The sequence below is a fragment of the Anomaloglossus baeobatrachus genome, unplaced genomic scaffold (assembly GCF_048569485.1).
Source record: "Anomaloglossus baeobatrachus isolate aAnoBae1 unplaced genomic scaffold, aAnoBae1.hap1 Scaffold_3958, whole genome shotgun sequence".
Lineage (NCBI taxonomy): Eukaryota > Metazoa > Chordata > Amphibia > Anura > Aromobatidae > Anomaloglossus > Anomaloglossus baeobatrachus.
The window spans coordinates 1-25,502 of NW_027443296.1; the positions used below are offsets into that span (position 1 = coordinate 1).

The window sequence follows — 25,502 nt, forward strand, 5'->3', positions numbered from 1 at the left end:
TCTATTCCCAATTAGCCGTTTAAGTGTACTTATTGAAAGTAGTAATTCTTTCATAGGCCGCCCTTTCTTAGTATTTGACGTTCCTTATATTGCGGTATGAGGCTTCGCAGTAGGTTGCAAACATTCATCACCCATGACTGTCCCCAATTGAGCTCAGAAGCTCAATGTCTATCATGACCTCTCTTTTAGAATGTCCAAGAGCAAGCAAACTATTCCTCCAGGAGAGGGCGCCAACAGACTACTAAAGAGATCATCATTACTCAAAGAAAACCCCAAAAACCAATGCATGATAGGAATAAACAGGTAACTTTCTTTGGAGTGGAAGCGGAGAGATCGCACCAGATGCCAATTCTAGATGTTATCACACCTGTGGTCACTGCAGCAGCAGGTGAATCCACTTTGTCCAAAAGGGATCTATTCCATTCAATTGCAAATGATCTAGATAAGACAGAGAACTGCAGCACGGGGACATAGCCGAGTTGGTCAGGTTGAGTGGTGATGAGTTTGCTATTTGGATGAATAAAGAAAGTCAAAAGTGTGAAAGATAAAAAACAAAAGGAGGAAGTGTGAAAAGTGAATGGGCCAAATTGAGGTGCATATGAAGACGTATGCTTTCTTCCAATTCATTAAATCGGGCTAATATGAATCAGGTGAATTGAGTTCTGCTTTTGGAAACTGGGTTAAGAAGGGGTGCACCGTTCCTGGAGGTACTGCAATACCAGGTCAATGCGTGGAGTGGACAGAGCAAGCTCTTTTTCCATCTCCCTGTTCTAAAAATCCATTTAATATATGGTCCCCAGATAGGGGACGTATCAGATATTAAACTGATAAGAACAGATACTACACTTGATCTTAGCCAAAAGGCCGAGAAGCGATAACCAGAATTGGTTTGGGCCTCGAGTGGCACCCTGGCCTATGCCGGACACATCTTAGGGAGAGAGAGCGAGAGGGAGACAAACCCACGCCTACACAAGACATTTTGTCACCCAAGCCAACCCTTGAAAAGGCTGCTTTGCAGAGCCAAAACAAGAAGAATGGTGCGTTTTGCAGCCGCCGCCCACTGCAATGAATCTGAATAACTCCTCCTTTAGGGCGCAAGCAACTCCCCTCCCCCTTGCAGTCTTTCCAATTCACGATACAAAAAGACGGACAGGACAGGTTGCCTGACTTTCCGTCACTGCCACCCTTTGCCATCCTTACCCGTAGAAAGCCCTTTCATCATCCCCAAACCCTAATCTTTTCCCTTTCCTTCCCAGCCCCCAAACCCTGCCCTCTGTACCTTTCTCACCACCCGCTTCCCTTCTCCTGTCATCCCCCTACCACCCGGGAAAAAAAGAGATTGCCCCCTCCTTCCACTAGCCCACCCTCCCACCCAAAGAACAACTTCTTCTGCGCAGCTTGTTTTCTAGGCAGCAGCGCTATTGTGATGTCATCGGGGGGCATTGTGACAAGCCGCCAGTGTTCCGTCTCTTCATGTTGTGCACAGTTCAAACGGAAAATACATCAACAGGCAGACTACAGAAAAGCTTACTATCAAAGGTTAGAGGGGGGCTTTCTCAGAGGGCTTTTTACAGTTTTTCTATTCCCAATTAGCCGTTTAAGTGTACTTATTGAAAGTAGTAATTCTTTCATAGGCCGCCCTTTCTTAGTATTTGACGTTCCTTATATTGCGGTATGAGGCTTCGCAGTAGGTTGCAAACATTCATCACCCATGACTGTCCCCAATTGAGCTCAGAAGCTCAATGTCTATCATGACCTCTCTTTTAGAATGTCCAAGAGCAAGCAAACTATTCCTCCAGGAGAGGGCGCCAACAGACTACTAAAGAGATCATCATTACTCAAAGAAAACCCCAAAAACCAATGCATGATAGGAATAAACAGGTAACTTTCTTTGGAGTGGAAGCGGAGAGATCGCACCAGATGCCAATTCTAGATGTTATCACACCTGTGGTCACTGCAGCAGCAGGTGAATCCACTTTGTCCAAAAGGGATCTATTCCATTCAATTGCAAATGATCTAGATAAGACAGAGAACTGCAGCACGGGGACATAGCCGAGTTGGTCAGGTTGAGTGGTGATGAGTTTGCTATTTGGATGAATAAAGAAAGTCAAAAGTGTGAAAGATAAAAAACAAAAGGAGGAAGTGTGAAAAGTGAATGGGCCAAATTGAGGTGCATATGAAGACGTATGCTTTCTTCCAATTCATTAAATCGGGCTAATATGAATCAGGTGAATTGAGTTCTGCTTTTGGAAACTGGGTTAAGAAGGGGTGCACCGTTCCTGGAGGTACTGCAATACCAGGTCAATGCGTGGAGTGGACAGAGCAAGCTCTTTTTCCATCTCCCTGTTCTAAAAATCCATTTAATATATGGTCCCCAGATAGGGGACGTATCAGATATTAAACTGATAAGAACAGATACTACACTTGATCTTAGCCAAAAGGCCGAGAAGCGATAACCAGAATTGGTTTGGGCCTCGAGTGGCACCCTGGCCTATGCCGGACACATCTTAGGGAGAGAGAGCGAGAGGGAGACAAACCCACGCCTACACAAGACATTTTGTCACCCAAGCCAACCCTTGAAAAGGCTGCTTTGCAGAGCCAAAACAAGAAGAATGGTGCGTTTTGCAGCCGCCGCCCACTGCAATGAATCTGAATAACTCCTCCTTTAGGGCGCAAGCAACTCCCCTCCCCCTTGCAGTCTTTCCAATTCACGATACAAAAAGACGGACAGGACAGGTTGCCTGACTTTCCGTCACTGCCACCCTTTGCCATCCTTACCCGTAGAAAGCCCTTTCATCATCCCCAAACCCTAATCTTTTCCCTTTCCTTCCCAGCCCCCAAACCCTGCCCTCTGTACCTTTCTCACCACCCGCTTCCCTTCTCCTGTCATCCCCCTACCACCCGGGAAAAAAAGAGATTGCCCCCTCCTTCCACTAGCCCACCCTCCCACCCAAAGAACAACTTCTTCTGCGCAGCTTGTTTTCTAGGCAGCAGCGCTATTGTGATGTCATCGGGGGGCATTGTGACAAGCCGCCAGTGTTCCGTCTCTTCATGTTGTGCACAGTTCAAACGGAAAATACATCAACAGGCAGACTACAGAAAAGCTTACTATCAAAGGTTAGAGGGGGGCTTTCTCAGAGGGCTTTTTACAGTTTTTCTATTCCCAATTAGCCGTTTAAGTGTACTTATTGAAAGTAGTAATTCTTTCATAGGCCGCCCTTTCTTAGTATTTGACGTTCCTTATATTGCGGTATGAGGCTTCGCAGTAGGTTGCAAACATTCATCACCCATGACTGTCCCCAATTGAGCTCAGAAGCTCAATGTCTATCATGACCTCTCTTTTAGAATGTCCAAGAGCAAGCAAACTATTCCTCCAGGAGAGGGCGCCAACAGACTACTAAAGAGATCATCATTACTCAAAGAAAACCCCAAAAACCAATGCATGATAGGAATAAACAGGTAACTTTCTTTGGAGTGGAAGCGAGAGAGATCGCACCAGATGCCAATTCTAGATGTTATCACACCTGTGGTCACTGCAGCAGCAGGTGAATCCACTTTGTCCAAAAGGGATCTATTCCATTCAATTGCAAATGATCTAGATAAGACAGAGAACTGCAGCACGGGGACATAGCCGAGTTGGTCAGGTTGAGTGGTGATGAGTTTGCTATTTGGATGAATAAAGAAAGTCAAAAGTGTGAAAGATAAAAAACAAAAGGAGGAAGTGTGAAAAGTGAATGGGCCAAATTGAGGTGCATATGAAGACGTATGCTTTCTTCCAATTCATTAAATCGGGCTAATATGAATCAGGTGAATTGAGTTCTGCTTTTGGAAACTGGGTTAAGAAGGGGTGCACCGTTCCTGGAGGTACTGCAATACCAGGTCAATGCGTGGAGTGGACAGAGCAAGCTCTTTTTCCATCTCCCTGTTCTAAAAATCCATTTAATATATGGTCCCCAGATAGGGGACGTATCAGATATTAAACTGATAAGAACAGATACTACACTTGATCTTAGCCAAAAGGCCGAGAAGCGATAACCAGAATTGGTTTGGGCCTCGAGTGGCACCCTGGCCTATGCCGGACACATCTTAGGGAGAGAGAGCGAGAGGGAGACAAACCCACGCCTACACAAGACATTTTGTCACCCAAGCCAACCCTTGAAAAGGCTGCTTTGCAGAGCCAAAACAAGAAGAATGGTGCGTTTTGCAGCCGCCGCCCACTGCAATGAATCTGAATAACTCCTCCTTTAGGGCGCAAGCAACTCCCCTCCCCCTTGCAGTCTTTCCAATTCACGATACAAAAAGACGGACAGGACAGGTTGCCTGACTTTCCGTCACTGCCACCCTTTGCCATCCTTACCCGTAGAAAGCCCTTTCATCATCCCCAAACCCTAATCTTTTCCCTTTCCTTCCCAGCCCCCAAACCCTGCCCTCTGTACCTTTCTCACCACCCGCTTCCCTTCTCCTGTCATCCCCCTACCACCCGGGAAAAAAAGAGATTGCCCCCTCCTTCCACTAGCCCACCCTCCCACCCAAAGAACAACTTCTTCTGCGCAGCTTGTTTTCTAGGCAGCAGCGCTATTGTGATGTCATCGGGGGGCATTGTGACAAGCCGCCAGTGTTCCGTCTCTTCATGTTGTGCACAGTTCAAACGGAAAATACATCAACAGGCAGACTACAGAAAAGCTTACTATCAAAGGTTAGAGGGGGGCTTTCTCAGAGGGCTTTTTACAGTTTTTCTATTCCCAATTAGCCGTTTAAGTGTACTTATTGAAAGTAGTAATTCTTTCATAGGCCGCCCTTTCTTAGTATTTGACGTTCCTTATATTGCGGTATGAGGCTTCGCAGTAGGTTGCAAACATTCATCACCCATGACTGTCCCCAATTGAGCTCAGAAGCTCAATGTCTATCATGACCTCTCTTTTAGAATGTCCAAGAGCAAGCAAACTATTCCTCCAGGAGAGGGCGCCAACAGACTACTAAAGAGATCATCATTACTCAAAGAAAACCCCAAAAACCAATGCATGATAGGAATAAACAGGTAACTTTCTTTGGAGTGGAAGCGGAGAGATCGCACCAGATGCCAATTCTAGATGTTATCACACCTGTGGTCACTGCAGCAGCAGGTGAATCCACTTTGTCCAAAAGGGATCTATTCCATTCAATTGCAAATGATCTAGATAAGACAGAGAACTGCAGCACGGGGACATAGCCGAGTTGGTCAGGTTGAGTGGTGATGAGTTTGCTATTTGGATGAATAAAGAAAGTCAAAAGTGTGAAAGATAAAAAACAAAAGGAGGAAGTGTGAAAAGTGAATGGGCCAAATTGAGGTGCATATGAAGACGTATGCTTTCTTCCAATTCATTAAATCGGGCTAATATGAATCAGGTGAATTGAGTTCTGCTTTTGGAAACTGGGTTAAGAAGGGGTGCACCGTTCCTGGAGGTACTGCAATACCAGGTCAATGCGTGGAGTGGACAGAGCAAGCTCTTTTTCCATCTCCCTGTTCTAAAAATCCATTTAATATATGGTCCCCAGATAGGGGACGTATCAGATATTAAACTGATAAGAACAGATACTACACTTGATCTTAGCCAAAAGGCCGAGAAGCGATAACCAGAATTGGTTTGGGCCTCGAGTGGCACCCTGGCCTATGCCGGACACATCTTAGGGAGAGAGAGCGAGAGGGAGACAAACCCACGCCTACACAAGACATTTTGTCACCCAAGCCAACCCTTGAAAAGGCTGCTTTGCAGAGCCAAAACAAGAAGAATGGTGCGTTTTGCAGCCGCCGCCCACTGCAATGAATCTGAATAACTCCTCCTTTAGGGCGCAAGCAACTCCCCTCCCCCTTGCAGTCTTTCCAATTCACGATACAAAAAGACGGACAGGACAGGTTGCCTGACTTTCCGTCACTGCCACCCTTTGCCATCCTTACCCGTAGAAAGCCCTTTCATCATCCCCAAACCCTAATCTTTTCCCTTTCCTTCCCAGCCCCCAAACCCTGCCCTCTGTACCTTTCTCACCACCCGCTTCCCTTCTCCTGTCATCCCCCTACCACCCGGGAAAAAAAGAGATTGCCCCCTCCTTCCACTAGCCCACCCTCCCACCCAAAGAACAACTTCTTCTGCGCAGCTTGTTTTCTAGGCAGCAGCGCTATTGTGATGTCATCGGGGGGCATTGTGACAAGCCGCCAGTGTTCCGTCTCTTCATGTTGTGCACAGTTCAAACGGAAAATACATCAACAGGCAGACTACAGAAAAGCTTACTATCAAAGGTTAGAGGGGGGCTTTCTCAGAGGGCTTTTTACAGTTTTTCTATTCCCAATTAGCCGTTTAAGTGTACTTATTGAAAGTAGTAATTCTTTCATAGGCCGCCCTTTCTTAGTATTTGACGTTCCTTATATTGCGGTATGAGGCTTCGCAGTAGGTTGCAAACATTCATCACCCATGACTGTCCCCAATTGAGCTCAGAAGCTCAATGTCTATCATGACCTCTCTTTTAGAATGTCCAAGAGCAAGCAAACTATTCCTCCAGGAGAGGGCGCCAACAGACTACTAAAGAGATCATCATTACTCAAAGAAAACCCCAAAAACCAATGCATGATAGGAATAAACAGGTAACTTTCTTTGGAGTGGAAGCGGAGAGATCGCACCAGATGCCAATTCTAGATGTTATCACACCTGTGGTCACTGCAGCAGCAGGTGAATCCACTTTGTCCAAAAGGGATCTATTCCATTCAATTGCAAATGATCTAGATAAGACAGAGAACTGCAGCACGGGGACATAGCCGAGTTGGTCAGGTTGAGTGGTGATGAGTTTGCTATTTGGATGAATAAAGAAAGTCAAAAGTGTGAAAGATAAAAAACAAAAGGAGGAAGTGTGAAAAGTGAATGGGCCAAATTGAGGTGCATATGAAGACGTATGCTTTCTTCCAATTCATTAAATCGGGCTAATATGAATCAGGTGAATTGAGTTCTGCTTTTGGAAACTGGGTTAAGAAGGGGTGCACCGTTCCTGGAGGTACTGCAATACCAGGTCAATGCGTGGAGTGGACAGAGCAAGCTCTTTTTCCATCTCCCTGTTCTAAAAATCCATTTAATATATGGTCCCCAGATAGGGGACGTATCAGATATTAAACTGATAAGAACAGATACTACACTTGATCTTAGCCAAAAGGCCGAGAAGCGATAACCAGAATTGGTTTGGGCCTCGAGTGGCACCCTGGCCTATGCCGGACACATCTTAGGGAGAGAGAGCGAGAGGGAGACAAACCCACGCCTACACAAGACATTTTGTCACCCAAGCCAACCCTTGAAAAGGCTGCTTTGCAGAGCCAAAACAAGAAGAATGGTGCGTTTTGCAGCCGCCGCCCACTGCAATGAATCTGAATAACTCCTCCTTTAGGGCGCAAGCAACTCCCCTCCCCCTTGCAGTCTTTCCAATTCACGATACAAAAAGACGGACAGGACAGGTTGCCTGACTTTCCGTCACTGCCACCCTTTGCCATCCTTACCCGTAGAAAGCCCTTTCATCATCCCCAAACCCTAATCTTTTCCCTTTCCTTCCCAGCCCCCAAACCCTGCCCTCTGTACCTTTCTCACCACCCGCTTCCCTTCTCCTGTCATCCCCCTACCACCCGGGAAAAAAAGAGATTGCCCCCTCCTTCCACTAGCCCACCCTCCCACCCAAAGAACAACTTCTTCTGCGCAGCTTGTTTTCTAGGCAGCAGCGCTATTGTGATGTCATCGGGGGGCATTGTGACAAGCCGCCAGTGTTCCGTCTCTTCATGTTGTGCACAGTTCAAACGGAAAATACATCAACAGGCAGACTACAGAAAAGCTTACTATCAAAGGTTAGAGGGGGGCTTTCTCAGAGGGCTTTTTACAGTTTTTCTATTCCCAATTAGCCGTTTAAGTGTACTTATTGAAAGTAGTAATTCTTTCATAGGCCGCCCTTTCTTAGTATTTGACGTTCCTTATATTGCGGTATGAGGCTTCGCAGTAGGTTGCAAACATTCATCACCCATGACTGTCCCCAATTGAGCTCAGAAGCTCAATGTCTATCATGACCTCTCTTTTAGAATGTCCAAGAGCAAGCAAACTATTCCTCCAGGAGAGGGCGCCAACAGACTACTAAAGAGATCATCATTACTCAAAGAAAACCCCAAAAACCAATGCATGATAGGAATAAACAGGTAACTTTCTTTGGAGTGGAAGCGGAGAGATCGCACCAGATGCCAATTCTAGATGTTATCACACCTGTGGTCACTGCAGCAGCAGGTGAATCCACTTTGTCCAAAAGGGATCTATTCCATTCAATTGCAAATGATCTAGATAAGACAGAGAACTGCAGCACGGGGACATAGCCGAGTTGGTCAGGTTGAGTGGTGATGAGTTTGCTATTTGGATGAATAAAGAAAGTCAAAAGTGTGAAAGATAAAAAACAAAAGGAGGAAGTGTGAAAAGTGAATGGGCCAAATTGAGGTGCATATGAAGACGTATGCTTTCTTCCAATTCATTAAATCGGGCTAATATGAATCAGGTGAATTGAGTTCTGCTTTTGGAAACTGGGTTAAGAAGGGGTGCACCGTTCCTGGAGGTACTGCAATACCAGGTCAATGCGTGGAGTGGACAGAGCAAGCTCTTTTTCCATCTCCCTGTTCTAAAAATCCATTTAATATATGGTCCCCAGATAGGGGACGTATCAGATATTAAACTGATAAGAACAGATACTACACTTGATCTTAGCCAAAAGGCCGAGAAGCGATAACCAGAATTGGTTTGGGCCTCGAGTGGCACCCTGGCCTATGCCGGACACATCTTAGGGAGAGAGAGCGAGAGGGAGACAAACCCACGCCTACACAAGACATTTTGTCACCCAAGCCAACCCTTGAAAAGGCTGCTTTGCAGAGCCAAAACAAGAAGAATGGTGCGTTTTGCAGCCGCCGCCCACTGCAATGAATCTGAATAACTCCTCCTTTAGGGCGCAAGCAACTCCCCTCCCCCTTGCAGTCTTTCCAATTCACGATACAAAAAGACGGACAGGACAGGTTGCCTGACTTTCCGTCACTGCCACCCTTTGCCATCCTTACCCGTAGAAAGCCCTTTCATCATCCCCAAACCCTAATCTTTTCCCTTTCCTTCCCAGCCCCCAAACCCTGCCCTCTGTACCTTTCTCACCACCCGCTTCCCTTCTCCTGTCATCCCCCTACCACCCGGGAAAAAAAGAGATTGCCCCCTCCTTCCACTAGCCCACCCTCCCACCCAAAGAACAACTTCTTCTGCGCAGCTTGTTTTCTAGGCAGCAGCGCTATTGTGATGTCATCGGGGGGCATTGTGACAAGCCGCCAGTGTTCCGTCTCTTCATGTTGTGCACAGTTCAAACGGAAAATACATCAACAGGCAGACTACAGAAAAGCTTACTATCAAAGGTTAGAGGGGGGCTTTCTCAGAGGGCTTTTTACAGTTTTTCTATTCCCAATTAGCCGTTTAAGTGTACTTATTGAAAGTAGTAATTCTTTCATAGGCCGCCCTTTCTTAGTATTTGACGTTCCTTATATTGCGGTATGAGGCTTCGCAGTAGGTTGCAAACATTCATCACCCATGACTGTCCCCAATTGAGCTCAGAAGCTCAATGTCTATCATGACCTCTCTTTTAGAATGTCCAAGAGCAAGCAAACTATTCCTCCAGGAGAGGGCGCCAACAGACTACTAAAGAGATCATCATTACTCAAAGAAAACCCCAAAAACCAATGCATGATAGGAATAAACAGGTAACTTTCTTTGGAGTGGAAGCGGAGAGATCGCACCAGATGCCAATTCTAGATGTTATCACACCTGTGGTCACTGCAGCAGCAGGTGAATCCACTTTGTCCAAAAGGGATCTATTCCATTCAATTGCAAATGATCTAGATAAGACAGAGAACTGCAGCACGGGGACATAGCCGAGTTGGTCAGGTTGAGTGGTGATGAGTTTGCTATTTGGATGAATAAAGAAAGTCAAAAGTGTGAAAGATAAAAAACAAAAGGAGGAAGTGTGAAAAGTGAATGGGCCAAATTGAGGTGCATATGAAGACGTATGCTTTCTTCCAATTCATTAAATCGGGCTAATATGAATCAGGTGAATTGAGTTCTGCTTTTGGAAACTGGGTTAAGAAGGGGTGCACCGTTCCTGGAGGTACTGCAATACCAGGTCAATGCGTGGAGTGGACAGAGCAAGCTCTTTTTCCATCTCCCTGTTCTAAAAATCCATTTAATATATGGTCCCCAGATAGGGGACGTATCAGATATTAAACTGATAAGAACAGATACTACACTTGATCTTAGCCAAAAGGCCGAGAAGCGATAACCAGAATTGGTTTGGGCCTCGAGTGGCACCCTGGCCTATGCCGGACACATCTTAGGGAGAGAGAGCGAGAGGGAGACAAACCCACGCCTACACAAGACATTTTGTCACCCAAGCCAACCCTTGAAAAGGCTGCTTTGCAGAGCCAAAACAAGAAGAATGGTGCGTTTTGCAGCCGCCGCCCACTGCAATGAATCTGAATAACTCCTCCTTTAGGGCGCAAGCAACTCCCCTCCCCCTTGCAGTCTTTCCAATTCACGATACAAAAAGACGGACAGGACAGGTTGCCTGACTTTCCGTCACTGCCACCCTTTGCCATCCTTACCCGTAGAAAGCCCTTTCATCATCCCCAAACCCTAATCTTTTCCCTTTCCTTCCCAGCCCCCAAACCCTGCCCTCTGTACCTTTCTCACCACCCGCTTCCCTTCTCCTGTCATCCCCCTACCACCCGGGAAAAAAAGAGATTGCCCCCTCCTTCCACTAGCCCACCCTCCCACCCAAAGAACAACTTCTTCTGCGCAGCTTGTTTTCTAGGCAGCAGCGCTATTGTGATGTCATCGGGGGGCATTGTGACAAGCCGCCAGTGTTCCGTCTCTTCATGTTGTGCACAGTTCAAACGGAAAATACATCAACAGGCAGACTACAGAAAAGCTTACTATCAAAGGTTAGAGGGGGGCTTTCTCAGAGGGCTTTTTACAGTTTTTCTATTCCCAATTAGCCGTTTAAGTGTACTTATTGAAAGTAGTAATTCTTTCATAGGCCGCCCTTTCTTAGTATTTGACGTTCCTTATATTGCGGTATGAGGCTTCGCAGTAGGTTGCAAACATTCATCACCCATGACTGTCCCCAATTGAGCTCAGAAGCTCAATGTCTATCATGACCTCTCTTTTAGAATGTCCAAGAGCAAGCAAACTATTCCTCCAGGAGAGGGCGCCAACAGACTACTAAAGAGATCATCATTACTCAAAGAAAACCCCAAAAACCAATGCATGATAGGAATAAACAGGTAACTTTCTTTGGAGTGGAAGCGGAGAGATCGCACCAGATGCCAATTCTAGATGTTATCACACCTGTGGTCACTGCAGCAGCAGGTGAATCCACTTTGTCCAAAAGGGATCTATTCCATTCAATTGCAAATGATCTAGATAAGACAGAGAACTGCAGCACGGGGACATAGCCGAGTTGGTCAGGTTGAGTGGTGATGAGTTTGCTATTTGGATGAATAAAGAAAGTCAAAAGTGTGAAAGATAAAAAACAAAAGGAGGAAGTGTGAAAAGTGAATGGGCCAAATTGAGGTGCATATGAAGACGTATGCTTTCTTCCAATTCATTAAATCGGGCTAATATGAATCAGGTGAATTGAGTTCTGCTTTTGGAAACTGGGTTAAGAAGGGGTGCACCGTTCCTGGAGGTACTGCAATACCAGGTCAATGCGTGGAGTGGACAGAGCAAGCTCTTTTTCCATCTCCCTGTTCTAAAAATCCATTTAATATATGGTCCCCAGATAGGGGACGTATCAGATATTAAACTGATAAGAACAGATACTACACTTGATCTTAGCCAAAAGGCCGAGAAGCGATAACCAGAATTGGTTTGGGCCTCGAGTGGCACCCTGGCCTATGCCGGACACATCTTAGGGAGAGAGAGCGAGAGGGAGACAAACCCACGCCTACACAAGACATTTTGTCACCCAAGCCAACCCTTGAAAAGGCTGCTTTGCAGAGCCAAAACAAGAAGAATGGTGCGTTTTGCAGCCGCCGCCCACTGCAATGAATCTGAATAACTCCTCCTTTAGGGCGCAAGCAACTCCCCTCCCCCTTGCAGTCTTTCCAATTCACGATACAAAAAGACGGACAGGACAGGTTGCCTGACTTTCCGTCACTGCCACCCTTTGCCATCCTTACCCGTAGAAAGCCCTTTCATCATCCCCAAACCCTAATCTTTTCCCTTTCCTTCCCAGCCCCCAAACCCTGCCCTCTGTACCTTTCTCACCACCCGCTTCCCTTCTCCTGTCATCCCCCTACCACCCGGGAAAAAAAGAGATTGCCCCCTCCTTCCACTAGCCCACCCTCCCACCCAAAGAACAACTTCTTCTGCGCAGCTTGTTTTCTAGGCAGCAGCGCTATTGTGATGTCATCGGGGGGCATTGTGACAAGCCGCCAGTGTTCCGTCTCTTCATGTTGTGCACAGTTCAAACGGAAAATACATCAACAGGCAGACTACAGAAAAGCTTACTATCAAAGGTTAGAGGGGGGCTTTCTCAGAGGGCTTTTTACAGTTTTTCTATTCCCAATTAGCCGTTTAAGTGTACTTATTGAAAGTAGTAATTCTTTCATAGGCCGCCCTTTCTTAGTATTTGACGTTCCTTATATTGCGGTATGAGGCTTCGCAGTAGGTTGCAAACATTCATCACCCATGACTGTCCCCAATTGAGCTCAGAAGCTCAATGTCTATCATGACCTCTCTTTTAGAATGTCCAAGAGCAAGCAAACTATTCCTCCAGGAGAGGGCGCCAACAGACTACTAAAGAGATCATCATTACTCAAAGAAAACCCCAAAAACCAATGCATGATAGGAATAAACAGGTAACTTTCTTTGGAGTGGAAGCGGAGAGATCGCACCAGATGCCAATTCTAGATGTTATCACACCTGTGGTCACTGCAGCAGCAGGTGAATCCACTTTGTCCAAAAGGGATCTATTCCATTCAATTGCAAATGATCTAGATAAGACAGAGAACTGCAGCACGGGGACATAGCCGAGTTGGTCAGGTTGAGTGGTGATGAGTTTGCTATTTGGATGAATAAAGAAAGTCAAAAGTGTGAAAGATAAAAAACAAAAGGAGGAAGTGTGAAAAGTGAATGGGCCAAATTGAGGTGCATATGAAGACGTATGCTTTCTTCCAATTCATTAAATCGGGCTAATATGAATCAGGTGAATTGAGTTCTGCTTTTGGAAACTGGGTTAAGAAGGGGTGCACCGTTCCTGGAGGTACTGCAATACCAGGTCAATGCGTGGAGTGGACAGAGCAAGCTCTTTTTCCATCTCCCTGTTCTAAAAATCCATTTAATATATGGTCCCCAGATAGGGGACGTATCAGATATTAAACTGATAAGAACAGATACTACACTTGATCTTAGCCAAAAGGCCGAGAAGCGATAACCAGAATTGGTTTGGGCCTCGAGTGGCACCCTGGCCTATGCCGGACACATCTTAGGGAGAGAGAGCGAGAGGGAGACAAACCCACGCCTACACAAGACATTTTGTCACCCAAGCCAACCCTTGAAAAGGCTGCTTTGCAGAGCCAAAACAAGAAGAATGGTGCGTTTTGCAGCCGCCGCCCACTGCAATGAATCTGAATAACTCCTCCTTTAGGGCGCAAGCAACTCCCCTCCCCCTTGCAGTCTTTCCAATTCACGATACAAAAAGACGGACAGGACAGGTTGCCTGACTTTCCGTCACTGCCACCCTTTGCCATCCTTACCCGTAGAAAGCCCTTTCATCATCCCCAAACCCTAATCTTTTCCCTTTCCTTCCCAGCCCCCAAACCCTGCCCTCTGTACCTTTCTCACCACCCGCTTCCCTTCTCCTGTCATCCCCCTACCACCCGGGAAAAAAAGAGATTGCCCCCTCCTTCCACTAGCCCACCCTCCCACCCAAAGAACAACTTCTTCTGCGCAGCTTGTTTTCTAGGCAGCAGCGCTATTGTGATGTCATCGGGGGGCATTGTGACAAGCCGCCAGTGTTCCGTCTCTTCATGTTGTGCACAGTTCAAACGGAAAATACATCAACAGGCAGACTACAGAAAAGCTTACTATCAAAGGTTAGAGGGGGGCTTTCTCAGAGGGCTTTTTACAGTTTTTCTATTCCCAATTAGCCGTTTAAGTGTACTTATTGAAAGTAGTAATTCTTTCATAGGCCGCCCTTTCTTAGTATTTGACGTTCCTTATATTGCGGTATGAGGCTTCGCAGTAGGTTGCAAACATTCATCACCCATGACTGTCCCCAATTGAGCTCAGAAGCTCAATGTCTATCATGACCTCTCTTTTAGAATGTCCAAGAGCAAGCAAACTATTCCTCCAGGAGAGGGCGCCAACAGACTACTAAAGAGATCATCATTACTCAAAGAAAACCCCAAAAACCAATGCATGATAGGAATAAACAGGTAACTTTCTTTGGAGTGGAAGCGGAGAGATCGCACCAGATGCCAATTCTAGATGTTATCACACCTGTGGTCACTGCAGCAGCAGGTGAATCCACTTTGTCCAAAAGGGATCTATTCCATTCAATTGCAAATGATCTAGATAAGACAGAGAACTGCAGCACGGGGACATAGCCGAGTTGGTCAGGTTGAGTGGTGATGAGTTTGCTATTTGGATGAATAAAGAAAGTCAAAAGTGTGAAAGATAAAAAACAAAAGGAGGAAGTGTGAAAAGTGAATGGGCCAAATTGAGGTGCATATGAAGACGTATGCTTTCTTCCAATTCATTAAATCGGGCTAATATGAATCAGGTGAATTGAGTTCTGCTTTTGGAAACTGGGTTAAGAAGGGGTGCACCGTTCCTGGAGGTACTGCAATACCAGGTCAATGCGTGGAGTGGACAGAGCAAGCTCTTTTTCCATCTCCCTGTTCTAAAAATCCATTTAATATATGGTCCCCAGATAGGGGACGTATCAGATATTAAACTGATAAGAACAGATACTACACTTGATCTTAGCCAAAAGGCCGAGAAGCGATAACCAGAATTGGTTTGGGCCTCGAGTGGCACCCTGGCCTATGCCGGACACATCTTAGGGAGAGAGAGCGAGAGGGAGACAAACCCACGCCTACACAAGACATTTTGTCACCCAAGCCAACCCTTGAAAAGGCTGCTTTGCAGAGCCAAAACAAGAAGAATGGTGCGTTTTGCAGCCGCCGCCCACTGCAATGAATCTGAATAACTCCTCCTTTAGGGCGCAAGCAACTCCCCTCCCCCTTGCAGTCTTTCCAATTCACGATACAAAAAGACGGACAGGACAGGTTGCCTGACTTTCCGTCACTGCCACCCTTTGCCATCCTTACCCGTAGAAAGCCCTTTCATCATCCCCAAACCCTAATCTTTTCCCTTTCCTTCCCAGCCCCCAAACCCTGCCCTCTGTACCTTTCTCACCACCCGCTTCCCTTCTCCTGTCATCCCCCTACCACCCGGGAAAAAAAGAGATTGCCCCCTCCTTCCACTAGCCCACCCTCCCACCCAAAGAACAACTTCTTCTGCGCAGCTTGTTTTCTAGGCAGCAGCGCTATTGTGATGTCATCGGGGGGCATTGTGACAAGCCGCCAGTGTTCCGTCTCTTCATGTTGTGCACAGTTCAAACGGAAAATACATCAACAGGCAGACTACAGAAAAGCTTACTATCAAAGGTTAGAGGGGGGCTTTCTCAGAGGGCTTTTTACAGTTTTTCTATTCCCAATTAGCCGTTTAAGTGTACTTATTGAAAGTAGTAATTCTTTCATAGGCCGCCCTTTCTTAGTATTTGACGTTCCTTATATTGCGGTATGAGGCTTCGCAGTAGGTTGCAAACATTCATCACCCATGACTGTCCCCAATTGAGCTCAGAAGCTCAATGTCTATCATGACCTCTCTTTTAGAATGTCCAAGAGCAAGCAAACTATTCCTCCAGGAGAGGGCGCCAACAGACTACTAAAGAGATCATCATTACTCAAAGAAAACCCCAAAAACCAATGCATGATAGGAATAAACAGGTAACTTTCTTTGGAGTGGAAGCGGAGAGATCGCACCAGATGCCAATTCTAGATGTTATCACACCTGTGGTCACTGCAGCAGCAGGTGAATCCACTTTGTCCAAAAGGGATCTATTCCATTCAATTGCAAATGATCTAGATAAGACAGAGAACTGCAGCACGGGGACATAGCCGAGTTGGTCAGGTTGAGTGGTGATGAGTTTGCTATTTGGATGAATAAAGAAAGTCAAAAGTGTGAAAGATAAAAAACAAAAGGAGGAAGTGTGAAAAGTGAATGGGCCAAATTGAGGTGCATATGAAGACGTATGCTTTCTTCCAATTCATTAAATCGGGCTAATATGAATCAGGTGAATTGAGTTCTGCTTTTGGAAACTGGGTTAAGAAGGGGTGCACCGTTCCTGGAGGTACTGCAATACCAGGTCAATGCGTGGAGTGGACAGAGCAAGCTCTTTTTCCATCTCCCTGTTCTAAAAATCCATTTAATATATGGTCCCCAGATAGGGGACGTATCAGATATTAAACTGATAAGAACAGATACTACACTTGATCTTAGCCAAAAGGCCGAGAAGCGATAACCAGAATTGGTTTGGGCCTCGAGTGGCACCCTGGCCTATGCCGGACACATCTTAGGGAGAGAGAGCGAGAGGGAGACAAACCCACGCCTACACAAGACATTTTGTCACCCAAGCCAACCCTTGAAAAGGCTGCTTTGCAGAGCCAAAACAAGAAGAATGGTGCGTTTTGCAGCCGCCGCCCACTGCAATGAATCTGAATAACTCCTCCTTTAGGGCGCAAGCAACTCCCCTCCCCCTTGCAGTCTTTCCAATTCACGATACAAAAAGACGGACAGGACAGGTTGCCTGACTTTCCGTCACTGCCACCCTTTGCCATCCTTACCCGTAGAAAGCCCTTTCATCATCCCCAAACCCTAATCTTTTCCCTTTCCTTCCCAGCCCCCAAACCCTGCCCTCTGTACCTTTCTCACCACCCGCTTCCCTTCTCCTGTCATCCCCCTACCACCCGGGAAAAAAAGAGATTGCCCCCTCCTTCCACTAGCCCACCCTCCCACCCAAAGAACAACTTCTTCTGCGCAGCTTGTTTTCTAGGCAGCAGCGCTATTGTGATGTCATCGGGGGGCATTGTGACAAGCCGCCAGTGTTCCGTCTCTTCATGTTGTGCACAGTTCAAACGGAAAATACATCAACAGGCAGACTACAGAAAAGCTTACTATCAAAGGTTAGAGGGGGGCTTTCTCAGAGGGCTTTTTACAGTTTTTCTATTCCCAATTAGCCGTTTAAGTGTACTTATTGAAAGTAGTAATTCTTTCATAGGCCGCCCTTTCTTAGTATTTGACGTTCCTTATATTGCGGTATGAGGCTTCGCAGTAGGTTGCAAACATTCATCACCCATGACTGTCCCCAATTGAGCTCAGAAGCTCAATGTCTATCATGACCTCTCTTTTAGAATGTCCAAGAGCAAGCAAACTATTCCTCCAGGAGAGGGCGCCAACAGACTACTAAAGAGATCATCATTACTCAAAGAAAACCCCAAAAACCAATGCATGATAGGAATAAACAGGTAACTTTCTTTGGAGTGGAAGCGGAGAGATCGCACCAGATGCCAATTCTAGATGTTATCACACCTGTGGTCACTGCAGCAGCAGGTGAATCCTACTTTGTCCAAAAGGGATCTATTCCATTCAATTGCAAATGATCTAGATAAGACAGAGAACTGCAGCACGGGGACATAGCCGAGTTGGTCAGGTTGAGTGGTGATGAGTTTGCTATTTGGATGAATAAAGAAAGTCAAAAGTGTGAAAGATAAAAAACAAAAGGAGGAAGTGTGAAAAGTGAATGGGCCAAATTGAGGTGCATATGAAGACGTATGCTTTCTTCCAATTCATTAAATCGGGCTAATATGAATCAGGTGAATTGAGTTCTGCTTTTGGAAACTGGGTTAAGAAGGGGTGCACCGTTCCTGGAGGTACTGCAATACCAGGTCAATGCGTGGAGTGGACAGAGCAAGCTCTTTTTCCATCTCCCTGTTCTAAAAATCCATTTAATATATGGTCCCCAGATAGGGGACGTATCAGATATTAAACTGATAAGAACAGATACTACACTTGATCTTAGCCAAAAGGCCGAGAAGCGATAACCAGAATTGGTTTGGGCCTCGAGTGGCACCCTGGCCTATGCCGGACACATCTTAGGGAGAGAGAGCGAGAGGGAGACAAACCCACGCCTACACAAGACATTTTGTCACCCAAGCCAACCCTTGAAAAGGCTGCTTTGCAGAGCCAAAACAAGAAGAATGGTGCGTTTTGCAGCCGCCGCCCACTGCAATGAATCTGAATAACTCCTCCTTTAGGGCGCAAGCAACTCCCCTCCCCCTTGCAGTCTTTCCAATTCACGATACAAAAAGACGGACAGGACAGGTTGCCTGACTTTCCGTCACTGCCACCCTTTGCCATCCTTACCCGTAGAAAGCCCTTTCATCATCCCCAAACCCTAATCTTTTCCCTTTCCTTCCCAGCCCCCAAACCCTGCCCTCTGTACCTTTCTCACCACCCGCTTCCCTTCTCCTGTCATCCCCCTACCACCCGGGAAAAAAAGAGATTGCCCCCTCCTTCCACTAGCCCACCCTCCCACCCAAAGAACAACTTCTTCTGCGCAGCTTGTTTTCTAGGCAGCAGCGCTATTGTGATGTCATCGGGGGGCATTGTGACAAGCCGCCAGTGTTCCGTCTCTTCATGTTGTGCACAGTTCAAACGGAAAATACATCAACAGGCAGACTACAGAAAAGCTTACTATCAAAGGTTAGAGGGGGGCTTTCTCAGAGGGCTTTTTACAGTTTTTCTATTCCCAATTAGCCGTTTAAGTGTACTTATTGAAAGTAGTAATTCTTTCATAGGCCGCCCTTTCTTAGTATTTGACGTTCCTTATATTGCGGTATGAGGCTTCGCAGTAGGTTGCAAACATTCATCACCCATGACTGTCCCCAATTGAGCTCAGAAGCTCAATGTCTATCATGACCTCTCTTTTAGAATGTCCAAGAGCAAGCAAACTATTCCTCCAGGAGAGGGCGCCAACAGACTACTAAAGAGATCATCATTACTCAAAGAAAACCCCAAAAACCAATGCATGATAGGAATAAACAGGTAACTTTCTTTGGAGTGGAAGCGGAGAGATCGCACCAGATGCCAATTCTAGATGTTATCACACCTGTGGTCACTGCAGCAGCAGGTGAATCCACTTTGTCCAAAAGGGATCTATTCCATTCAATTGCAAATGATCTAGATAAGACAGAGAACTGCAGCACGGGGACATAGCCGAGTTGGTCAGGTTGAGTGGTGATGAGTTTGCTATTTGGATGAATAAAGAAAGTCAAAAGTGTGAAAGATAAAAAACAAAAGGAGGAAGTGTGAAAAGTGAATGGGCCAAATTGAGGTGCATATGAAGACGTATGCTTTCTTCCAATTCATTAAATCGGGCTAATATGAATCAGGTGAATTGAGTTCTGCTTTTGGAAACTGGGTTAAGAAGGGGTGCACCGTTCCTGGAGGTACTGCAATACCAGGTCAATGCGTGGAGTGGACAGAGCAAGCTCTTTTTCCATCTCCCTGTTCTAAAAATCCATTTAATATATGGTCCCCAGATAGGGGACGTATCAGATATTAAACTGATAAGAACAGATTTTGATTTAATGAAGCTTTCCAAAGCACCGCAAAAATGCATGACCGAAGTCACACCAAAAACAGTGCAAAGGCTAGGATTCGTGTGGACCCCTCCGTGAGAAGAGGATCCCCAAAAATCAACCCCGTCCCTCCGAGCCAGAAGGCCACAGCGAGGGTCAGGGATCTTCGGTGCTCCCCCATGCCGAAGCCTGGTTGAGCCTTGTTGTTGCTCCCAGCGTCCACCGAGGCATCTTACCCAAGTGGAGTAGGGAGCTACTAGTCGTTGGTTTCGCAGCCGAGACTGCCCGGACCGTCAACCGGTGTTGGTTTCTCAGCCCAAGGCTGACCGGACCTCCAACCGGGTGTTGGTTTCTCAGCCCAAGGCTGACCGGACCTCCAACCGGGTGTTGGTTTCTCAGCCCAAGGCTAACCGGACCTCCAACCGGGTGTTGGTTTCTCAGCCAAAGCTGACCCGGACCTCCAACCGGGTGTTGGTTTCTCAGCCCAAAGCTGACCGGACTTCCGACCGGGATTATAAAAATTTCCCTTCTTAGCCAGAAGGCCAGGATAGGGCAATATGCTTGGAAAGTATGAATAGGCAAGGCGCGGCGTGCGACAGAGTCTGAGGCTTACCAGGGTCCCAACCTAGCAAGTTCAGACTCCCTCCAGGGTGTCCATTCCTGGGGCACATTGCACCATAACCCCCACACTTACTCAGTCTAATAGCTTCAATCCTGGTAGGGCCATGGTTTCCTCTAGATGGATATACTATCCTCCCAAAGTACTAACAAGTGCAACCTTCCAGTGTGCATTGCATCATTGTACTAAGGTGGCCGGAGCCTTAAACCACCTTTTCGAACGATACTACACTTGATCTTAGCCAAAAGGCCGAGAAGCGATAACCAGAATTGGTTTGGGCCTCGAGTGGCACCCTGGCCTATGCCGGACACATCTTAGGGAGAGAGAGCGAGAGGGAGACAAACCCACGCCTACACAAGACATTTTGTCACCCAAGCCAACCCTTGAAAAGGCTGCTTTGCAGAGCCAAAACAAGAAGAATGGTGCGTTTTGCAGCCGCCGCCCACTGCAATGAATCTGAATAACTCCTCCTTTAGGGCGCAAGCAACTCCCCTCCCCCTTGCAGTCTTTCCAATTCACGATACAAAAAGACGGACAGGACAGGTTGCCTGACTTTCCGTCACTGCCACCCTTTGCCATCCTTACCCGTAGAAAGCCCTTTCATCATCCCCAAACCCTAATCTTTTCCCTTTCCTTCCCAGCCCCCAAACCCTGCCCTCTGTACCTTTCTCACCACCCGCTTCCCTTCTCCTGTCATCCCCCTACCACCCGGGAAAAAAAGAGATTGCCCCCTCCTTCCACTAGCCCACCCTCCCACCCAAAGAACAACTTCTTCTGCGCAGCTTGTTTTCTAGGCAGCAGCGCTATTGTGATGTCATCGGGGGGCATTGTGACAAGCCGCCAGTGTTCCGTCTCTTCATGTTGTGCACAGTTCAAACGGAAAATACATCAACAGGCAGACTACAGAAAAGCTTACTATCAAAGGTTAGAGGGGGGCTTTCTCAGAGGGCTTTTTACAGTTTTTCTATTCCCAATTAGCCGTTTAAGTGTACTTATTGAAAGTAGTAATTCTTTCATAGGCCGCCCTTTCTTAGTATTTGACGTTCCTTATATTGCGGTATGAGGCTTCGCAATAGGTTGCAAACATTCATCACCCATGACTGTCCCCAATTGAGCTCAGAAGCTCAATGTCTATCATGACCTCTCTTTTAGAATGTCCAAGAGCAAGCAAACTATTCCTCCAGGAGAGGGCGCCAACAGACTACTAAAGAGATCATCATTACTCAAAGAAAACCCCAAAAACCAATGCATGATAGGAATAAACAGGTAACTTTCTTTGGAGTGGAAGCGGAGAGATCGCACCAGATGCCAATTCTAGATGTTATCACACCTGTGGTCACTGCAGCAGCAGGTGAATCCACTTTGTCCAAAAGGGATCTATTCCATTCAATTGCAAATGATCTAGATAAGACAGAGAACTGCAGCACGGGGACATAGCCGAGTTGGTCAGGTTGAGTGGTGATGAGTTTGCTATTTGGATGAATAAAGAAAGTCAAAAGTGTGAAAGATAAAAAACAAAAGGAGGAAGTGTGAAAAGTGAATGGGCCAAATTGAGGTGCATATGAAGACGTATGCTTTCTTCCAATTCATTAAATCGGGCTAATATGAATCAGGTGAATTGAGTTCTGCTTTTGGAAACTGGGTTAAGAAGGGGTGCACCGTTCCTGGAGGTACTGCAATACCAGGTCAATGCGTGGAGTGGACAGAGCAAGCTCTTTTTCCATCTCCCTGTTCTAAAAATCCATTTAATATATGGTCCCCAGATAGGGGACGTATCAGATATTAAACTGATAAGAACAGATACTACACTTGATCTTAGCCAAAAGGCCGAGAAGCGATAACCAGAATTGGTTTGGGCCTCGAGTGGCACCCTGGCCTATGCCGGACACATCTTAGGGAGAGAGAGCGAGAGGGAGACAAACCCACGCCTACACAAGACATTTTGTCACCCAAGCCAACCCTTGAAAAGGCTGCTTTGCAGAGCCAAAACAAGAAGAATGGTGCGTTTTGCAGCCGCCGCCCACTGCAATGAATCTGAATAACTCCTCCTTTAGGGCGCAAGCAACTCCCCTCCCCCTTGCAGTCTTTCCAATTCACGATACAAAAAGACGGACAGGACAGGTTGCCTGACTTTCCGTCACTGCCACCCTTTGCCATCCTTACCCGTAGAAAGCCCTTTCATCATCCCCAAACCCTAATCTTTTCCCTTTCCTTCCCAGCCCCCAAACCCTGCCCTCTGTACCTTTCTCACCACCCGCTTCCCTTCTCCTGTCATCCCCCTACCACCCGGGAAAAAAAGAGATTGCCCCCTCCTTCCACTAGCCCACCCTCCCACCCAAAGAACAACTTCTTCTGCGCAGCTTGTTTTCTAGGCAGCAGCGCTATTGTGATGTCATCGGGGGGCATTGTGACAAGCCGCCAGTGTTCCGTCTCTTCATGTTGTGCACAGTTCAAACGGAAAATACATCAACAGGCAGACTACAGAAAAGCTTACTATCAAAGGTTAGAGGGGGGCTTTCTCAGAGGGCTTTTTACAGTTTTTCTATTCCCAATTAGCCGTTTAAGTGTACTTATTGAAAGTAGTAATTCTTTCATAGGCCGCCCTTTCTTAGTATTTGACGTTCCTTATATTGCGGTATGAGGCTTCGCAGTAGGTTGCAAACATTCATCACCCATGACTGTCCCCAATTGAGCTCAGAAGCTCAATGTCTATCATGACCTCTCTTTTAGAATGTCCAAGAGCAAGCAAACTATTCCTCCAGGAGAGGGCGCCAACAGACTACTAAAGAGATCATCATTACTCAAAGAAAACCCCAAAAACCAATGCATGATAGGAATAAACAGGTAACTTTCTTTGGAGTGGAAGCGGAGAGATCGCACCAGATGCCAATTCTAGATGTTATCACACCTGTGGTCACTGCAGCAGCAGGTGAATCCACTTTGTCCAAAAGGGATCTATTCCATTCAATTGCAAATGATCTAGATAAGACAGAGAACTGCAGCACGGGGACATAGCCGAGTTGGTCAGGTTGAGTGGTGATGAGTTTGCTATTTGGATGAATAAAGAAAGTCAAAAGTGTGAAAGATAAAAAACAAAAGGAGGAAGTGTGAAAAGTGAATGGGCCAAATTGAGGTGCATATGAAGACGTATGCTTTCTTCCAATTCATTAAATCGGGCTAATATGAATCAGGTGAATTGAGTTCTGCTTTTGGAAACTGGGTTAAGAAGGGGTGCACCGTTCCTGGAGGTACTGCAATACCAGGTCAATGCGTGGAGTGGACAGAGCAAGCTCTTTTTCCATCTCCCTGTTCTAAAAATCCATTTAATATATGGTCCCCAGATAGGGGACGTATCAGATATTAAACTGATAAGAACAGATACTACACTTGATCTTAGCCAAAAGGCCGAGAAGCGATAACCAGAATTGGTTTGGGCCTCGAGTGGCACCCTGGCCTATGCCGGACACATCTTAGGGAGAGAGAGCGAGAGGGAGACAAACCCACGCCTACACAAGACATTTTGTCACCCAAGCCAACCCTTGAAAAGGCTGCTTTGCAGAGCCAAAACAAGAAGAATGGTGCGTTTTGCAGCCGCCGCCCACTGCAATGAATCTGAATAACTCCTCCTTTAGGGCGCAAGCAACTCCCCTCCCCCTTGCAGTCTTTCCAATTCACGATACAAAAAGACGGACAGGACAGGTTGCCTGACTTTCCGTCACTGCCACCCTTTGCCATCCTTACCCGTAGAAAGCCCTTTCATCATCCCCAAACCCTAATCTTTTCCCTTTCCTTCCCAGCCCCCAAACCCTGCCCTCTGTACCTTTCTCACCACCCGCTTCCCTTCTCCTGTCATCCCCCTACCACCCGGGAAAAAAAGAGATTGCCCCCTCCTTCCACTAGCCCACCCTCCCACCCAAAGAACAACTTCTTCTGCGCAGCTTGTTTTCTAGGCAGCAGCGCTATTGTGATGTCATCGGGGGGCATTGTGACAAGCCGCCAGTGTTCCGTCTCTTCATGTTGTGCACAGTTCAAACGGAAAATACATCAACAGGCAGACTACAGAAAAGCTTACTATCAAAGGTTAGAGGGGGGCTTTCTCAGAGGGCTTTTTACAGTTTTTCTATTCCCAATTAGCCGTTTAAGTGTACTTATTGAAAGTAGTAATTCTTTCATAGGCCGCCCTTTCTTAGTATTTGATGTTCCTTATATTGCGGTATGAGGCTTCGCAGTAGGTTGCAAACATTCATCACCCATGACTGTCCCCAATTGAGCTCAGAAGCTCAATGTCTATCATGACCTCTCTTTTAGAATGTCCAAGAGCAAGCAAACTATTCCTCCAGGAGAGGGCGCCAACAGACTACTAAAGAGATCATCATTACTCAAAGAAAACCCCAAAAACCAATGCATGATAGGAATAAACAGGTAACTTTCTTTGGAGTGGAAGCGGAGAGATCGCACCAGATGCCAATTCTAGATGTTATCACACCTGTGGTCACTGCAGCAGCAGGTGAATCCACTTTGTCCAAAAGGGATCTATTCCATTCAATTGCAAATGATCTAGATAAGACAGAGAACTGCAGCACGGGGACATAGCCGAGTTGGTCAGGTTGAGTGGTGATGAGTTTGCTATTTGGATGAATAAAGAAAGTCAAAAGTGTGAAAGATAAAAAACAAAAGGAGGAAGTGTGAAAAGTGAATGGGCCAAATTGAGGTGCATATGAAGACGTATGCTTTCTTCCAATTCATTAAATCGGGCTAATATGAATCAGGTGAATTGAGTTCTGCTTTTGGAAACTGGGTTAAGAAGGGGTGCACCGTTCCTGGAGGTACTGCAATACCAGGTCAATGCGTGGAGTGGACAGAGCAAGCTCTTTTTCCATCTCCCTGTTCTAAAAATCCATTTAATATATGGTCCCCAGATAGGGGACGTATCAGATATTAAACTGATAAGAACAGATACTACACTTGATCTTAGCCAAAAGGCCGAGAAGCGATAACCAGAATTGGTTTGGGCCTCGAGTGGCACCCTGGCCTATGCCGGACACATCTTAGGGAGAGAGAGCGAGAGGGAGACAAACCCACGCCTACACAAGACATTTTGTCACC

At 46.5% G+C, this 25,502-nt stretch overlaps 16 non-coding genes and 1 pseudogene across 16 annotated transcripts; all 17 read right to left on the minus strand.

The window, feature by feature from the left end:
- Window positions 1-685: 685 nt before the first annotated feature.
- Window positions 686-876, minus strand: LOC142276250 (U2 spliceosomal RNA). Its single transcript, XR_012739739.1, has one exon. It is a non-coding gene; the product is annotated as a U2 spliceosomal RNA (small nuclear RNA).
- A 1,387-nt stretch (window positions 877-2,263) lies between these two features.
- On the minus strand, window positions 2,264-2,454 carry LOC142276262 (U2 spliceosomal RNA). Its single transcript, XR_012739750.1, has one exon. It is a non-coding gene; the product is annotated as a U2 spliceosomal RNA (small nuclear RNA).
- A 1,388-nt stretch (window positions 2,455-3,842) lies between these two features.
- Window positions 3,843-4,033, minus strand: LOC142276275 (U2 spliceosomal RNA). Its single transcript, XR_012739761.1, has one exon. It is a non-coding gene; the product is annotated as a U2 spliceosomal RNA (small nuclear RNA).
- A 1,387-nt stretch (window positions 4,034-5,420) lies between these two features.
- On the minus strand, window positions 5,421-5,611 carry LOC142276281 (U2 spliceosomal RNA). The gene has a single exon (XR_012739764.1). It is a non-coding gene; the product is annotated as a U2 spliceosomal RNA (small nuclear RNA).
- A 1,387-nt stretch (window positions 5,612-6,998) lies between these two features.
- On the minus strand, window positions 6,999-7,189 carry LOC142276282 (U2 spliceosomal RNA). Its single transcript, XR_012739765.1, has one exon. It is a non-coding gene; the product is annotated as a U2 spliceosomal RNA (small nuclear RNA).
- A 1,387-nt stretch (window positions 7,190-8,576) lies between these two features.
- LOC142276251 (U2 spliceosomal RNA) lies at window positions 8,577-8,767 on the minus strand. The gene has a single exon (XR_012739740.1). It is a non-coding gene; the product is annotated as a U2 spliceosomal RNA (small nuclear RNA).
- Window positions 8,768-10,154: 1,387 nt separating this feature from the next.
- LOC142276253 (U2 spliceosomal RNA) lies at window positions 10,155-10,345 on the minus strand. Its single transcript, XR_012739741.1, has one exon. It is a non-coding gene; the product is annotated as a U2 spliceosomal RNA (small nuclear RNA).
- A 1,387-nt stretch (window positions 10,346-11,732) lies between these two features.
- LOC142276254 (U2 spliceosomal RNA) lies at window positions 11,733-11,923 on the minus strand. Its single transcript, XR_012739742.1, has one exon. It is a non-coding gene; the product is annotated as a U2 spliceosomal RNA (small nuclear RNA).
- Window positions 11,924-13,310: 1,387 nt separating this feature from the next.
- On the minus strand, window positions 13,311-13,501 carry LOC142276255 (U2 spliceosomal RNA). Its single transcript, XR_012739743.1, has one exon. It is a non-coding gene; the product is annotated as a U2 spliceosomal RNA (small nuclear RNA).
- A 1,387-nt stretch (window positions 13,502-14,888) lies between these two features.
- Window positions 14,889-15,079, minus strand: LOC142276256 (U2 spliceosomal RNA). Its single transcript, XR_012739744.1, has one exon. It is a non-coding gene; the product is annotated as a U2 spliceosomal RNA (small nuclear RNA).
- Window positions 15,080-16,466: 1,387 nt separating this feature from the next.
- On the minus strand, window positions 16,467-16,657 carry LOC142276257 (U2 spliceosomal RNA). Its single transcript, XR_012739745.1, has one exon. It is a non-coding gene; the product is annotated as a U2 spliceosomal RNA (small nuclear RNA).
- A 1,388-nt stretch (window positions 16,658-18,045) lies between these two features.
- Window positions 18,046-18,236, minus strand: LOC142276258 (U2 spliceosomal RNA). Its single transcript, XR_012739746.1, has one exon. It is a non-coding gene; the product is annotated as a U2 spliceosomal RNA (small nuclear RNA).
- A 1,387-nt stretch (window positions 18,237-19,623) lies between these two features.
- LOC142276278 (U2 spliceosomal RNA) lies at window positions 19,624-19,818 on the minus strand. Its single transcript, XR_012739763.1, has one exon. It is a non-coding gene; the product is annotated as a U2 spliceosomal RNA (small nuclear RNA).
- A 697-nt stretch (window positions 19,819-20,515) lies between these two features.
- LOC142276280 (U2 spliceosomal RNA) lies at window positions 20,516-20,657 on the minus strand (annotated as a pseudogene).
- Window positions 20,658-22,044: 1,387 nt separating this feature from the next.
- On the minus strand, window positions 22,045-22,235 carry LOC142276259 (U2 spliceosomal RNA). Its single transcript, XR_012739747.1, has one exon. It is a non-coding gene; the product is annotated as a U2 spliceosomal RNA (small nuclear RNA).
- A 1,387-nt stretch (window positions 22,236-23,622) lies between these two features.
- Window positions 23,623-23,813, minus strand: LOC142276260 (U2 spliceosomal RNA). Its single transcript, XR_012739748.1, has one exon. It is a non-coding gene; the product is annotated as a U2 spliceosomal RNA (small nuclear RNA).
- A 1,387-nt stretch (window positions 23,814-25,200) lies between these two features.
- LOC142276261 (U2 spliceosomal RNA) lies at window positions 25,201-25,391 on the minus strand. Its single transcript, XR_012739749.1, has one exon. It is a non-coding gene; the product is annotated as a U2 spliceosomal RNA (small nuclear RNA).
- Window positions 25,392-25,502: the final 111 nt, after the last annotated feature.